Consider the following 14,724-nt stretch of genomic DNA (forward strand, 5'->3'; position numbering starts at 1 on the left):
TGGGCAAATGAAGCTGGGCATGCAAAGCAGCGGCCAAGAGGCTGCACCCCTGCTTACAGGGGGCTCAGGCTGCTGCCGGGAATGCAAAGTGCCCAGGACTCCAGAGCACTGGCCCCCACTTACAGGGTGCCCCTGGTCCCCAAGGCCTATGGAGGCTCCTTCTCTCCAATTCCGGGGCACTCCCCAGTAATGGGGTGGCCACCCCATGCTGGCTGCCAGCTGAAGGAGCACAAAGGTTCCCAGACCCACAGCCTGCTTACAGGCTGGTCCACACCCAGGGAGCCACAGAGCTCAGTCTTTCCCCAGCACAACAGGAACAAGACTACAGTCAGGCTCACGGCCTGAAGCTGAAGGGCCAGGGCCCAGCCCCGAGGACAGGGAGGACACACGCCCGGCCCCATGACTCCTGACCCCACGCCTCTGAAAGGCCGGGGCCAGGGATACCAGCCTGGTTACAGGGGATCCCTCCAGCTGCCTGCCGAGGGCAGGGGATGCACACAACCTCACTTACAGGGCTGTCCCCCACAGCCCAACACCCCGCAACAAGCACCATAGAGCACAGGCTCCAGCCTGCACCCACCTAAGAGGCCGGCCGGAGCCTGGCTGCAGGACAGCCCCGGGAGCCTCCTCACCAGCCTTAGCACCAGCACCCAAGACACCAACCCAAAACTGCACCAAAGGTGGGACTGCGCCCTGCGGCACAGCACTTCTTCAACCTGCGCTCTCACAAGGGCCCGGGAATGCTCCTTCCTGTCCCTTGGCTAAAGCAGACTCCCCAGCCCTGTTTACAGGTACCTGGGGCTGCTTCTGGGGACAAATGGCTCCACAAGGTCGTGACACAGTCCCCGAGTTCAGGGCTGGCACGCTGGCAGCTCACCAGCAGGACCGGCAGCTTAGGCACAGACCCAGGCCCTGGCTACAGGCGGGTCACGGTGCCCACGCTACCGCTTAGGGGCAAGGCGGACACATTCCCCACCCGTGCATTTGTAGGGACCTCCCTATGACCACACAGAGCTCCTCTTTCCCTCCTGGGAAGTCTAGGCTACGCTGCTCTGTTTCTAAAGCGGGGCTAAACGCGGGACAAACGCACTTGCTCACTCACACCAACTGAAGGGAAGACAGGGAAGGGAGGGGAAGACAGTCCCAGAAGAGGGAGCAAGTTCTGTGCAGTCAGCCTGCTCTAGGGAGCCATCCCCACCGCTGAGTGGGAGAGGAAAGCACCGGACCTGCCCTTGCAGCACTGCGGGGAGGGCACGGGGGCCTTGAGGCACAGGGACAAAGGCTGTGACAGAGGCTCCCCGAGTACAGGGAGTCGCGCTGGCCCGGGCCCAGCGGCTGGCAGAAAGTGCCGCAGGCCCCGCCCTGCTGAGTGGCTGGGCTGGGGGCCGGGAGAGCTCCATTTCCCCCTCAGAGGAGGAAACAGCGGCTCTGACCTTCCTGACAGGCTGCCCCTCTGTCTGGGCAGCCAAAGGAGCACAGCGGCCAAAGGCCAAGGACAGCGCACACCCAGCCCTGCACACAGCGAGCTCGCCCGGCACAAAGGCAGCCGCGGCACCGGGAAGGTGCCCTGGCCCTGCCAGTGTACATGAGCGACTTTATAATGCTCATATCTCCATTTATCTCTTTAGCCCAGAAATAAGTTTTACACCTTTAAGACTAATTCTAAGAGCAAAGAGAACAGAAAAAGAAGTGTGTTTTCAGAAATTGCACTCACTCCTCCACCTTCCTACTCCTAGACTGTGTTGTCTGCAGACAGACAAAGAGCAAAACACGACTCTGCTTTGCTTTTAGTTAGTTTTTAGCTATTTAAAGCAGACAATTTCCATAGACTGTAGTTTTTCTTTTCCTTAGATCTATTCTAGACTGAGCACCCAGAGGAGCACCAGCTGCTCACACCTGTAGCCCACCCGGCCAGGCCTGGTCTGCAGCATTTCCAGAGAAACTAATAAGTGACTGAGTAAACCAAACTACAACCCAAAAAAGAGACTTTCTAAATTTGTCACCTCTTTTAGAGCAACAAAAAGTTTTATTGTTTATTATTATTCATTTTTTATACTGGTAAATGCTTTACCAATGAAATAAACAAATTTTTCCACTTTTCTTCAAAAAAATATTTTCCCAAACCAATTTTAATATAGCGCCACTTAAATCTACTTTCTAGAAAAACCCCTTCAGAAGTTCTCTCCCAAATTTGCCCTAAACCAGCAGCCCCACAGGCTCGGCCTCCAGCCACCCAGTCCCAAATTATATTTGCCACTATTTTTTGCATGGCTAAGTTACACTAACATTAATAGAATAATTTTTTTTTTGCTAGTTTTAATATAATCACTTCAATCTTTTTTCCAAACAGTGCATTACACTACATTGTTCTATAGTGCCTTTATTGTGTAGTAAACAATTTTGATTAAGATACTTTTGTCTAGTTATTATCATAATAAATCATATAAATTTATATGAATATATTTGGTTTGCAATCCTTTATCCTGAAGGACAGCATTGTATAAAGGTTCACTTCTATAAAATCTTTTAGGCATAAACCATTGATAGATCTGGGGCTGAGACTGGATTACACCACACCCAGGTTTCTCTGTGAGGAGTTTAGAAAGCAAGGGCATTGTTTCTGCACCTCATGACTGAGCAGGAGGGCTTTTCTAACAGATTTGTTCTGCAGCTTCCATTCTACCCATGACAGTACCCTTCTAAAGTATCACAGGGTTTCAGCTAAAAATGTCACCTCTTTCCCTTCTAAGGTATCTCAGATTTTCTGTCAAAGATGCTGCATTGGAATGATGTGTTACAACAGACTCTCCCCCTCAGAAATGCCCCCTTTTTCCTCCCTAAATTACCCCAAATTCACCTGTCAAAAAAGCGCTAATTTGTTTAAAATAATTTATCTCAGGTTTTTTGACAAGAAAGCGACTTCAGACACCCCAAAATATTACCTCTGATTTTCCCTCCAAAACATCCCCTAGCTGTATCCTATAAGTCACCTAAGATTTTATCTCAAAAATAGTTTTCTGTCCCATATAATTACCTCAAGTTTTCCCTCTAAAATGTCCCCTACAGATTTCTTCAGATTTTCCCTCCAAAATATCTCCTACAGATTACCTTGGATTTTGCTCCGAAAATGTTCTATACTATAGAGATTATTTCACATTTTACTTTCAGTAGTTTTGTAACAAGATGTGCCATAAGTGAGCTAGCAAAGGCAGTGAGAGACCAAGCACCCTCAAGAGGAAGATAGCAAGTTCTAACTGAACTTCCAAAAGGCAAAATTATCTAAAAAAAAATTAGACTGACCAAAAATAAGCACCAGGCATGAGCTGTAGAGGTAAAAGGTTCAAACGTGAGGAAGACTACAGAAGTTTTCATCAAAAGTCCACCAGAAGACTGACGTCCACCACAGAAGGAACTGACGCATGCACAAAAGCAACAAACTGATGACACAGCTTAATACAAATATGAGTTTATTAATGATATTGTGAAATTGTGATATTGCATGGAAATACTTTTAAAATGTAAGCAAAGGCTAAAGAAGATTGAGTGAGGTTTTGGTGGAAAGATCCACCTCACTCCCAGCACTGAATAAACAAATGTCTGCTCTGCAGGTATTTGTTTATTCAGAATTTTATTTTCTTGCCCAGTTTTGGGCTTCTCATTTACCGCCCCTCAGCAACACACGGGGAATTGGCCATTCCTTCCATGACCTGTTACATCCTCAGTGGCACACAGGGCACCTGCCACTCACTCAGGGACACCTGTCCCCTCAGTGACACTCATTTTCCTCAGTGGCACTCACATCCCCTCAGCATCACTTGCAGCACCCACCTCTCCCTCAGTGTTTATTGCGGTCCCTACAGATTACCTCAGGTTTTCCTTCCAAAATGTTCTATTCCATTGAGAATCCCTCCAATTTTCGCTTCATAGTGTCCCCATCTGCACCTATACATTACCTCTTATTTAAGCCCCAAAATGCCACCTACTTATTACCTCCGACTTTACCTCCAAAATGTCCTTTTTGACATTTTTGAAAATCTGATTTCCCTCAGATTTTCCCTGACAAATTTTCCCTATTTTTCCTGTACAGATTACCTCAGATTTTGCCTCAAAAATATTCATTCAGTCCCATGCAGATTTCCTGGATTTTTACCTCAGAAATTTCTTCCAGGCCCTTTAAAATTACCTCAGATTTTATCACAAAATTTTGTCGGCCTGTCCTCCCCAAGTTACCTCAGACTTTTCCCATCATTTCCCACAAACAATTTTCTCCTCTAGAGATTGCCTCAAATTTTCCTGCCAAAAATGTCCTCCACAGATTATTGCATCTTTTGTTGCCACAGTCCAGTGGGAATAAAACTCCTCAACTTTACCCCCAAAATGTTCATTCTGCACTGTCCAGGTGATGCCAGGGAATTCCAGCATTCCTCCCCTCTGAAGTTCTTGCTGTCGCCTCTGAGTTTGCTCAGTGTTTCCCCTCACAAACTGAAACACTGCGCAGTCCTGTGATGGTGCAGGCCCATCCATCTTTTACCATAAAATCCCCATTTTTGGTTTTTCACTTGTTCACAACCATTTCTCCCCAGTGTGACATTTCTTATAGTTCTTTCTTTCCCACTGCGCAGGTTTCCAATTCCTGTTTTACGTATCCATCAGAGTTTTACTTCTCTTCCTACCATCTGTGTTCCCCATTATCCTGTCCTATTTTCTCCCCTTAGCATTCAAGTAATCTTCTTCCAGCTTGCTCTGTTGTTTCTTATGGACATCCCCAAGCACACTCAAAGCTTTACTTTCCTCTTCTTGAAAATAAAGCACTTAATCCTTCTGGATGCTCTCTGGACAGACTCAGTTTGGGAACAGGCTGATAGCACTTTGACTCTCTGGGTAAGTGAGACTACAGGTAAGCCTGTGGCAGTCACAGGGGACCCCACAACCATAACCTTAGTGTTCTGCAATTCCCAGGGCTGGAGATCTCAGTCAATATATTCAGGACATGTAATGACTAAATTACAAATCCATTAGAAATGTGCAATTATTATCTTTTGTTTAAGGCTGTAAATGTAAACAGTTCTGCACAGTTTTGGTACACAAAGAGAAAGAGTGTTCATCTGAAACAAAGCCTACCACCTTCTTCCCCCTGATAATTTTTAGCCCTCACTCCAGACTTTAGGAAATTTAGAGACAGGTTTACCATTGGGCTTTGAAGCTTTTTTGTACCTTGAGAGCAGAGTTTAACAGCCTCACCTCTAGGATGGCTCTGTGCCCAGAGAAGCTGCCAGAGAGCCGAGCCCAGAGGAGACAACAACAAACCCTCACAAGCTTCAGAGCTGCTGCGAGAGGAGAATCTGATCCATTGATCCATCTGATCTGATCCATTGACTTGCTCCCCAGATGGATCCCACTGGAGGTGCCTGACTGGCCAACACCTGTGGTGTTTCCATCTCCAATTGAGATGGAGTCTGGTGCCAGGAGTCCTGGGTGGTTTCCTTGAAAACCAGAAGAAATGCACAGCCAAGATGCACGTGATTTTCAGGTGCTGTTTTAACTCCTGTGAAACCATGAGCTGCCTCACCAGAGCTCAGATAAATAAAACCAAGGTGTGCAGCCAAATGGTGAACAGCATTTATGTTCAAGGGCAAATTTGAGCTGAGCCTGAAATCTGCCATGAAGCAAACCCTCAAGAAAGCAAGCAGGCTGGAAGTATTTCTCCCATTCAATAGGGCAGAGAACTTGCAAGATCTTTGTTATTTAATAGCCTTTAGATTAGAAATTTCAAGAGATGGAAGGTATTTCCACTGAATATATAGATAAATCTAACATTGAATTAATTTGAATGTCCCTATTAAATACAAAGGCTTCAAATTTCATTGCAGACAATGCACTGTTCATCAGAAGCAGTAGGAGCATTTATTGAAATCAGAACCTATTTTGAAATTGTTTTAACAAGACAGTGTAAATTTTAAGCCAAACCATACAACATCAATAGGAGCAACAGTATATCTTTACTAATTGTTTGCATGTAGACGTGGTCACAAATTTTCTATGGACTGTAAATTCACTGAAAAATTATTATTTTCATCAACTCAAGTTACACTGAGAAGCATTTTTATCCCAATTATGGCCAGTATTTTTTTCAAGGAAGAATTCCATTATAAAATACTAAAATACATAAGAATTTCAAAAGGAAATGTTATTTTAGGTTTCATAGTTTTGGCATTTTGTTTGACACAAATAAGCTACTCTTTAAGGGAAAAAAAAGAGAGAGAGACACCCCTAAGAAGCATTACATACAATGCATCGACAAGTAGTGTTTAAACTGAAAATATGTTGGGGATTTTTTAGGCTTTTAGATGGAGGGCCAAAATATTATAACTGCAGTTGAACAGCTTTATTTTTCAGTTTAGTAAATAGTCAGAAACATCCATTTCCCTGCTTTGTGCTTGGGAGGAATAAGCACATGTGAGGAAGGCAAGGAGAAATTGAAGGGGATGCTGTGGATCAAATAAGCAAAGTAGAGGGAGTAAAGGAAGGACTTATCAAAGGTGACAAGCCAGATGATAAATGCAAATGTTTTTGAACTCTATCTGCTGGCATCAGGATACCTCATAATCATTTCCTTTCAGACCTTTCTGATAACTCTGCTCTTTCATTAATTAGTTTTCACTGAGCTGAAAGGGAATTACTTTGTTTAATGATTCTCTAAAGATCCAAGAAGGCTAAATATCCTAATAAGGCAGTTTTATTTCACAAATAATATTGCATTCAACAATATAATTAAATTGTAATGTTTTCTGCAGCAGGCCATGTCCATAGCAATGGGGTATGCAACATCCTAATCCACAGGAAATTTTGGCAAAATGAACTTGTCCTTTCCCAGAGATAAGCATCAGTCAGCAGAAAATCATCAAATAGATGGTTTATTCTGAGAGAATATTTAATATCCCAAGAAAAACCAGAAGAACCGTGACCACTGACTTCCTCTGGAGTAAAATTCCCCACGCTTGGGGTTTTGCAATAGCTTATATCCTTGTTTGGTTGTAGGTGCAGCCTCAGGAAAGGAAATTATTCTCCAGTTGTTCTCCCCCTGATCAAAAACTTCCCTTCTTCATGAGAAGAGAGAGTTCTTCATGCAGACTCTGAATCAAGGTGTCAAGGATGACTTCTGCTTAAAAGACAAAACTCACTGATGCAGTATCAGAAAAATCTTGTAAATAATTTAATTCGCTGTTCTTTTACTTACATTTCACAGTATTAATTAAACATATAATGTAGAAGTTGCCTTTAATTTGCTGGCATTCTGGAGATGTTTTAGGATAAATCAAACTGCCTGTTCAGTCCAGTTTACAGCAGGTTACTGCAGCAGGCACTAGCTCAAACCCTGACAAAGTGCACTGCCACACAGCATCCTGAAACAAGCACAGAGGGATCCCACGGAAACCCTTCCATTTCAATTTCTGGGGATCCCAGTGGTTTAGAGAGAAACTGATATATGCTTTTCTCTCACAGTTAGGGCCCTTGATTCATTTGCAGAATGAAAGGTTCTCTAAGTTTTTAATGTAGGTCAGACCCAATTCTTCATGGTGTATTCAACCAAGATGCAGCTATTAAGCTTCCCTTTAAAATATTCTCATTTCCCAAGCCAAGACCCCTGGCTCAGTGCTGTAATTATAAACCGCAAGTTCCAAAATTTGCAAGTGGTAAAGGTGAGAAAGGGTCGAAGCACACACCCATGATTCATTATTTGTTGAGTGAGGTTCAACATTGGATGGGAAAACTAGCAAGCACTTTGTGCTTTGAGTTGACTCAACAAAATGCATAGGAAGGGCAATTTTCACAGCAAGCAGAGATCCCGCTCCAAAGGGGAAGATGCTGCTCCTGCGTTGGTGTTGAGGGGAATAGCGGATTTGTCTTTACAGACAAGCTGTGGGTCTGCTGGTAGATAAAAGCAGCACTGGGAGATAAAAGAAACAATGGGAAGGATTCCACTCATTGATGAATGGAAAAAGATTTTTGCTTTTACAAATGAACTTTAGTTTCACTGATAAATAAAATAAGACATTGAAACCTGAAAGAAACAATGGGGAAGAAAACCCCCTAAATTCCATAAGAATTAAAAATTAAAAGGGAGGGTTATATTAGAGGGAAATCTTTGGTATCAGGCGTAATGGGAAGTCTGTACTTGTCAAGTACCTCAGCCAATCGGGAAAGAGAGAAGGGAAATGCAACCAGGAAATTGGGATAAAAAGGGAGGCTGCATCCTCCAAAAATCTGAGAGACCCCAGGGGAATGCCCCATGGCCTCTCCCTTTATTTGAATAAAGTAAAAGGATTCCTCTGTCTCCTTTTTGGACATAAACCTCTGATGTTTGTGGATTAATTTACCTAACAGTGTGGAACTCTGGTGGCTTCAGCTGACGAGGGACCTCTGCCAGATCTGTGCAGGGAGGGACACTGCAAGTGCAGGCATCAGGTGTACAGACAGCTCAAGGGTCTGGCAGAGACCAAAGCAACAATTTCACAGAAACAATAAAACTTCTGTGCATTGGAAACTGAAACACCGTAGTATTTTCTCATTTAAGACAGCATTTCTTTCATAGCAGAAGAGGAGAATTCAGGCAAAATCTAACAATATATCCTGGGAAAGGCTGCTGGATGTGATGGAGGCTGTTTCCTAATCCAGAAGTGAGATTTCCTAATCTGAAGACCTTCCTTCTTCCACAGTATACAGGCTTTGTTAAAACAACAAGGGAAATGCATTAATTTCATGTTTTCCTGTCTTGCTGTTTGACTGCACTCCTTTGCTTTCATCATGAGCAGTAATTCCCCCTTGCACACTCCGGCTTCAGCCTGCGAGTTTCCACATTCCTATAGCAAAGGCTTGAGTGTTGTTTAGCATGGAAATAGCATCAGATTTCCCATCTTAATATTTTGCCAGGGTTCAATAACTGTAGTCAAAGGATGCTTTATTTATATATAAGGTAGTAAAGTAATAATTTTTCCTCTTTATACTTGAGGGGAATTTTAAAATCCTGGGTTTAGAACAAGCTGATCTTTTGTGTTGCTCAGGAGATCTGAAGTGTGTTTAAAAAACAAACAACCCAACATTTAAAATCTTCAAGTGTCCAAGTCTGTCCTGTCAGAGCTGGGGCTCAGCACAGAGAGCAGGAGGCAGCCCAAACAGGAGCCACAGTGTGGGCAGCAGCAGGACACAGTCCTGCATTCCTGGAGGATTGACTGTTCCCTTGGTTTTTTAATCAAGTTTTATCTCAGAGCACCACGGTCAAATATCCCAGTGCACCTTTGCCTTTCAAGTGCATCCTTCTCTTGACTGTCAACATAATTCATCCTTCTGTAAAGACACCCCAGGCTTTGTTTTGTTCATGAGATCACCTTCTCTCCACTCACCGCCCTGAACTGAGCTGCTTTCTCAAGCTGCCAGACTGATTTTAGTGCCATTTTTATTGTTAATTTTCTCCTTCTCAGCATAAGAACAATGACTAAATAAAGCTGTGTTTTTAAAAAGTTTAACTTTTGTGTCTTGCCAAATTACTGGTTTCTGGAGGCATCTCGAAACTTAAAAAGAAATAAAAGAAAAAAGGGAGGTGTAATTGTGTTTTGCTTGTCTACAAGAATTCTTTTTCATAAACAAATTTGGGAGAAAAAAATGTGGTGAGAAATATCTGCTTTCCACAGATGCTGAATGCCAAGGTGCTCATTAGCACAACTTTTTAAATTCAATTATTTGAAACTGATTTTCAATCCCTTTGCAAATATTCTGTGATTCATGGGCAAATTTTCTATATATTGCTTAATTCCACTGCCTACCTACTCCTTGTATGCTTTTGAAACCATCAATTTCCACAAAGAACAAACAGTCTCTGCCCAGGTAATTCAGTTCTGCTGCTTCTGTCTTTAACTACAGACAGAAAAAACAACATTTCAGTCATCTCTTTTTTAGAGGGTCGAATCATGGTTTGGGAATGGTATTCTCCAATTTAGTGCTCCCAGTAAAACCACTCCCTGCTCCCTAGGGTGGGATGGAGAGGAGAATTGGAGGCACAAAAGATAAAACTCTCAGGTTTTTGTCTTCAGTTTTGAACTTAAATTATGTTAAACTTTATGCTTTTAGTTTCAGCATCAAGAAACCTTAATTAAAAGAACACTTTAAATTATATTATGAAGATATACAATGATGGCTACGTGTAATTTCTTAACACTCAGGTTTCAGCATCTCTGGGGCAGACAGGATCCTTGGGGCACAGGGGATCTATAGGGCAGGATGGTTTTAATTTATACTCTTCACAAAGTTTGCAATGGGAGCATGAAATAATTCCAAAGGGTTCCTCTCCAGTGTGTTTATCATGGGCCAGCCTCCCTCTCTCATAAACAGACTGTGACTGGAAACTGGAATTACTCATTTAACACAGCTTTGTTTAAAAGCCTTCCCTTGACACCCCCATTCCCCCTGAACCTTCCAGCAGGGAGAAGGAGGATATTTTGCCTGTTTCGCTTAAGAATATGCCTAATTTCATCATAGTCAGCAAAATGCTTAGACATGTGCTGTGCTTTATCTTTTGTTTTCTTTTTAAAGTGGCCTCTTTAACTTTGTAAGCCCTTAACTCCTTTTTCAGAAAGTAGAGGGATTTACAAGTGGTTTTATATCCATTTGAGTTCTGTGAAAACAGAAATGGGATTTTTCCTTGTCCTGAAAGTGGAAAAAAATCCAAGCAAAACAAACGACATAAATACACTATTTTTTCTGAGGAGAGAGATTTTCAGGAGATCACAACTTTTCCTAGAGCAGCTGGCACAGCGGGAGAAAAAAAACATGGTCCAGATTTCCAGCCTGTAAACCCTTGTTCAATTCCCATACAGAAGCTCTGTAGAGCACAAGGGGTTTTTCAGTTGAGTTTTTCTGCACCAAGCATTGGGACAAATCCTGTAACACCTTGGGAGCCCCAGGGTGTTCCATGGACCTGGAGATTTTGTATGTGCAGGAGATTCACTCCTTCTCTCCCACATTATTGGAGCAAGTCCTGCAGTTCAATCACAGATGAGAATTCATAAAGTCCCACTCTTTAGCTTGGTCTCTTTCCCACTGGCATCTCTTGGCCTGTGTGGATTTAAATGAGGTGGTACAAGATTGGAATTTTTCCTATGTTTTGGGTGGTTTTTTTCCCTTTCCTCCCCTCTCTTTTGCTAGAAAGACAGCTCTTATGCCTTCCCATGAACATTTTATAATAATTTTACAAATTTGTACTTTGGGCCAAACTCATAACTAATTCCTCCTTGCTCACCTTGAAAAAATGAGTCATAAGTGGGACATACAAGCACCCAGAGAAAACACAAATTTTTCCCTGAGAAAACACAAATTTTAGGTAGCTGCTGCTAATTTCACATCCTAAAATGCAACCCAGATTCAGCTGAAGTAAATCAAGGAGCAGACAGACAGTAGGAAACAGCCTTGTTTTGCCAGGATCAGGAATTACCTGGAGGGTGTTTGTTCCTGCATAAGCAAAAGCAAATATTGACTGAGTCCAGCTCACTGGGATGATTCGAATTAAGCACCAGATTCAGGTCTTGATATTCAGATCTCAGTCACAGAAACTTTTCTGGGAGCTTGCATGCAAAGCTGTTTGTATCACTTGCAAACAAGCATTTATGGCAGCTTTCCTGTGTGTCAGTAGAGAGAAATAGTTCAGAAATAGCTCAAAGACACAAGTAAAAGCTGTCAAATTTGTGCCTGAAAGACACAAATAGGAGCTGTCAATTGTTTGTTTCTTTGTTTGTTTACAGGAGGGCCAACAGGGACAACACAAGCCTGGGATAAGGGTCAGAGAGAAGAGGCTGGGAGAAAAAGATAATGCAAGGTGTGAATGCCAAACAATTGCTGAGTGGGCTGGTTTGTATCCTATAAAATATAGTGAGTGACAGGGGAGTTTTATGGTATAAAAGGAAAAAAAAATAAAGGATACATGCAGTACTTAGAATGGAAGGAGCTATAGGGAGGCAGAGAAAGGAAATTAGGAATCTGGCACATGGAGTGTAATGCTGTTAGTATTTAATAATATTTCTGGGTAGAAAGAAAATTACATTTTTCCAGTAATTTTGCTGGCATCTTATCTTTCCAATTAAATTTTAATAACAAATGGAGTTCCTTCAATGTGCTTCAGTCAATTCCATGGGCACATGTTATTCCTGTCTTAAATTCCATGTCCTCTACTAAGATTTTTAATACATCTGCTTATGGGAAATGGAGAGAAGCACGGGTTCAGATAATTAATTTGAATAATTGTCCCTTCATCAACTTCAATGCAGTGACAACAATTGACATCACTAGTAGCTGTGTCCATATTATTCATTATTCTGCTGTGTGGTTGGGAAAAGGGGGTGTTTCTCAATTGACTAATGGCTTTAGTAACCTCTCTTGCATATGTATTTTCCATGGTTTCCAGAAGTCTTCAGGTTCAGCTGCCAAAAATTGAAACCAAGCTGAAATGATATTCAGGCCCTCTTCCAAATCTAGCTTCATTTCAGTATCTCCTTGGGAAAGGATAAATAAAACAGCTGCAAACAGAGCTGGAGGGAGGGAGGTGGAGGACCAGACTCAAGAGTGCCAACTGTGGGTACCCACTCCAAAAATACTTAGACAAAACCCAGAGAATTCCTCTCACTTCCTCCCACCTGGTTAAAAATCTTCCTTTGGACACTGACATATCAGACAGTCCTACAAATTATTGCCATTTTGATTGCCACTGTATCATTTCTATGGCTGACTATTCGGCTTATCAAATAATTAATCAATCTTAATATTGATGTGATAAAGCACATCTCTCTTTTCAAACATGTTCTTAGGATCATGGCATTTTCAGACTGATAATATATTAAAATTACATCAATACATAAATATATCAGCAAAACTTCTTCCTTTTTAATACAGATTTCCTTCTGAGAATTCAGAATCTGTTTCTGGCTACATTTCTGTAATCATAAGGCTACTGGTTTTAAATATCCTGAATTTTGATCATATGGACATTTTCCCTTGAGGTAGTTGAAGAGATTTGTAATTGTCTGTAATTGTTTGTGGATTAAAAGAGGATTAAGTTGTATGAAGAACAGAGAATAAAATGTTCTGTCCTCTGCAACACAGTTTAAAAGTATTAAAATTCCTTATCAGGACTTTTAAGAGTATATTTTATACAGCATTTTGCAACACTGAAATAGCTGAGACAAATGTAAAATTTAGTGAGTTTTCATGAGTCTGTGATTATTTGTAAAAAAGTGAAGGGAATTAAAAAAAAAAAGATGAAAAAAAAAATTAAACCCAGAGATAAAAACCAAATAAGATTTGATGTCTCCTACAATAAAAGATACAGGGTGATTGGATTTTGTAATGAAAACAACTTGCTCTGAACCTGAGAATTAATTCTTTGGTTACAAGGATATTTCCAACAGCATTGAAGGACAATGCCAGCTTAAAGATTAGCCAATAAATATATTCTAAATATCAATTGTCAGTGCAATAAGTATGTGGTGTCACTGTCATAACAATATAAAAACAGAGTAAACTTATATTGTTCTACAGCAGAAGATGCAAACACAATGGAAATGTGAGCTACAGTCACCAAATGACAATAACCTAAAAAATCAGACAAAATTATTAGCAAGATACTGGCAGAAATATTGAACTGTGGATAAATAGTCTCATATCTTCTTAGTGAATCCCAAATTTAGAGATTTGATTACAGAACAAAATTTGTTTAAATTTCAATTATTAGTATTATGGACAGGAGATGTTCTGAATTATTGAAATTTGACCAAGCCAGGCACCTGCTTATGTAGCCAATAAATACATTTCATCACTATGGTTGCAAAAACAAATGCTGACTAGCAAAATGTGGCTAAATGAAATAAAATGATTGAGAAATAGAACAACACACGGTCTGAATTGCATCAGCCTCCAGGACGCTTGAGCAAAAATGGATTTAACTGGAGGAACTGGTGGAGTTTGCTGTCGTAAGTGCTACAGCCAGATACATTTTATTCTAATTTAAACTGCAGGACCTAAGAGCAATTCCTGCTTCCTTGATCAGGGACTTCAGTCCTCACTGCCACATCAGAGCGAGCTCTGTTCTGAATCATCCCCTCCTGTAACTTCATTTCCATTGAAAGAAAAGCTGAACAGTGTGCATGAGCTGAACCACAGCTTCATGAAATTCATCTGTCCTTCATTCTGCCCTTCCACTGCTCTTCATTTTCCTTCAGTAAGTCCCTTAACACTCACAGAAAATACCTTACAGTCAACTCTAAGTTACTCTGTAACTAAAATGGACAAATTGAAAGCCAACTTGTTTAGATGTTGAATGTTGGACACAGTGCAGTGTTGTCAAATCTTTTTTTGATTTATAGATCCCCTAACTTTTTCCATTGATGGGAAGGACGCTGTGCAATAAATCTGATCTACTGACAGCAGATTCTTGGTCCAAATCCACTGGTGGGCCACAGGTGGAACAAAATCTCATTTTTGCATAGCAGGTTCCAGAGTAATTTACAATGAACCTGAGGAGCACACTAGACCTCCAGTGCTTGACAGGAACTTCACCATCACTTGCAGCTTTATGGAGAGTCAGATGTTTTCTTTTGGGGGCAAATAATTCAGTAGGAGTCAAGGAAAGTTAAGCTGGAATAATATGTGTGTTTTGAGTCTGACCCAAAACACACTGATTGA

The sequence above is a fragment of the Zonotrichia albicollis genome, chromosome 4, assembly GCF_047830755.1.
Source record: "Zonotrichia albicollis isolate bZonAlb1 chromosome 4, bZonAlb1.hap1, whole genome shotgun sequence".
NCBI lineage: Eukaryota > Metazoa > Chordata > Aves > Passeriformes > Passerellidae > Zonotrichia > Zonotrichia albicollis.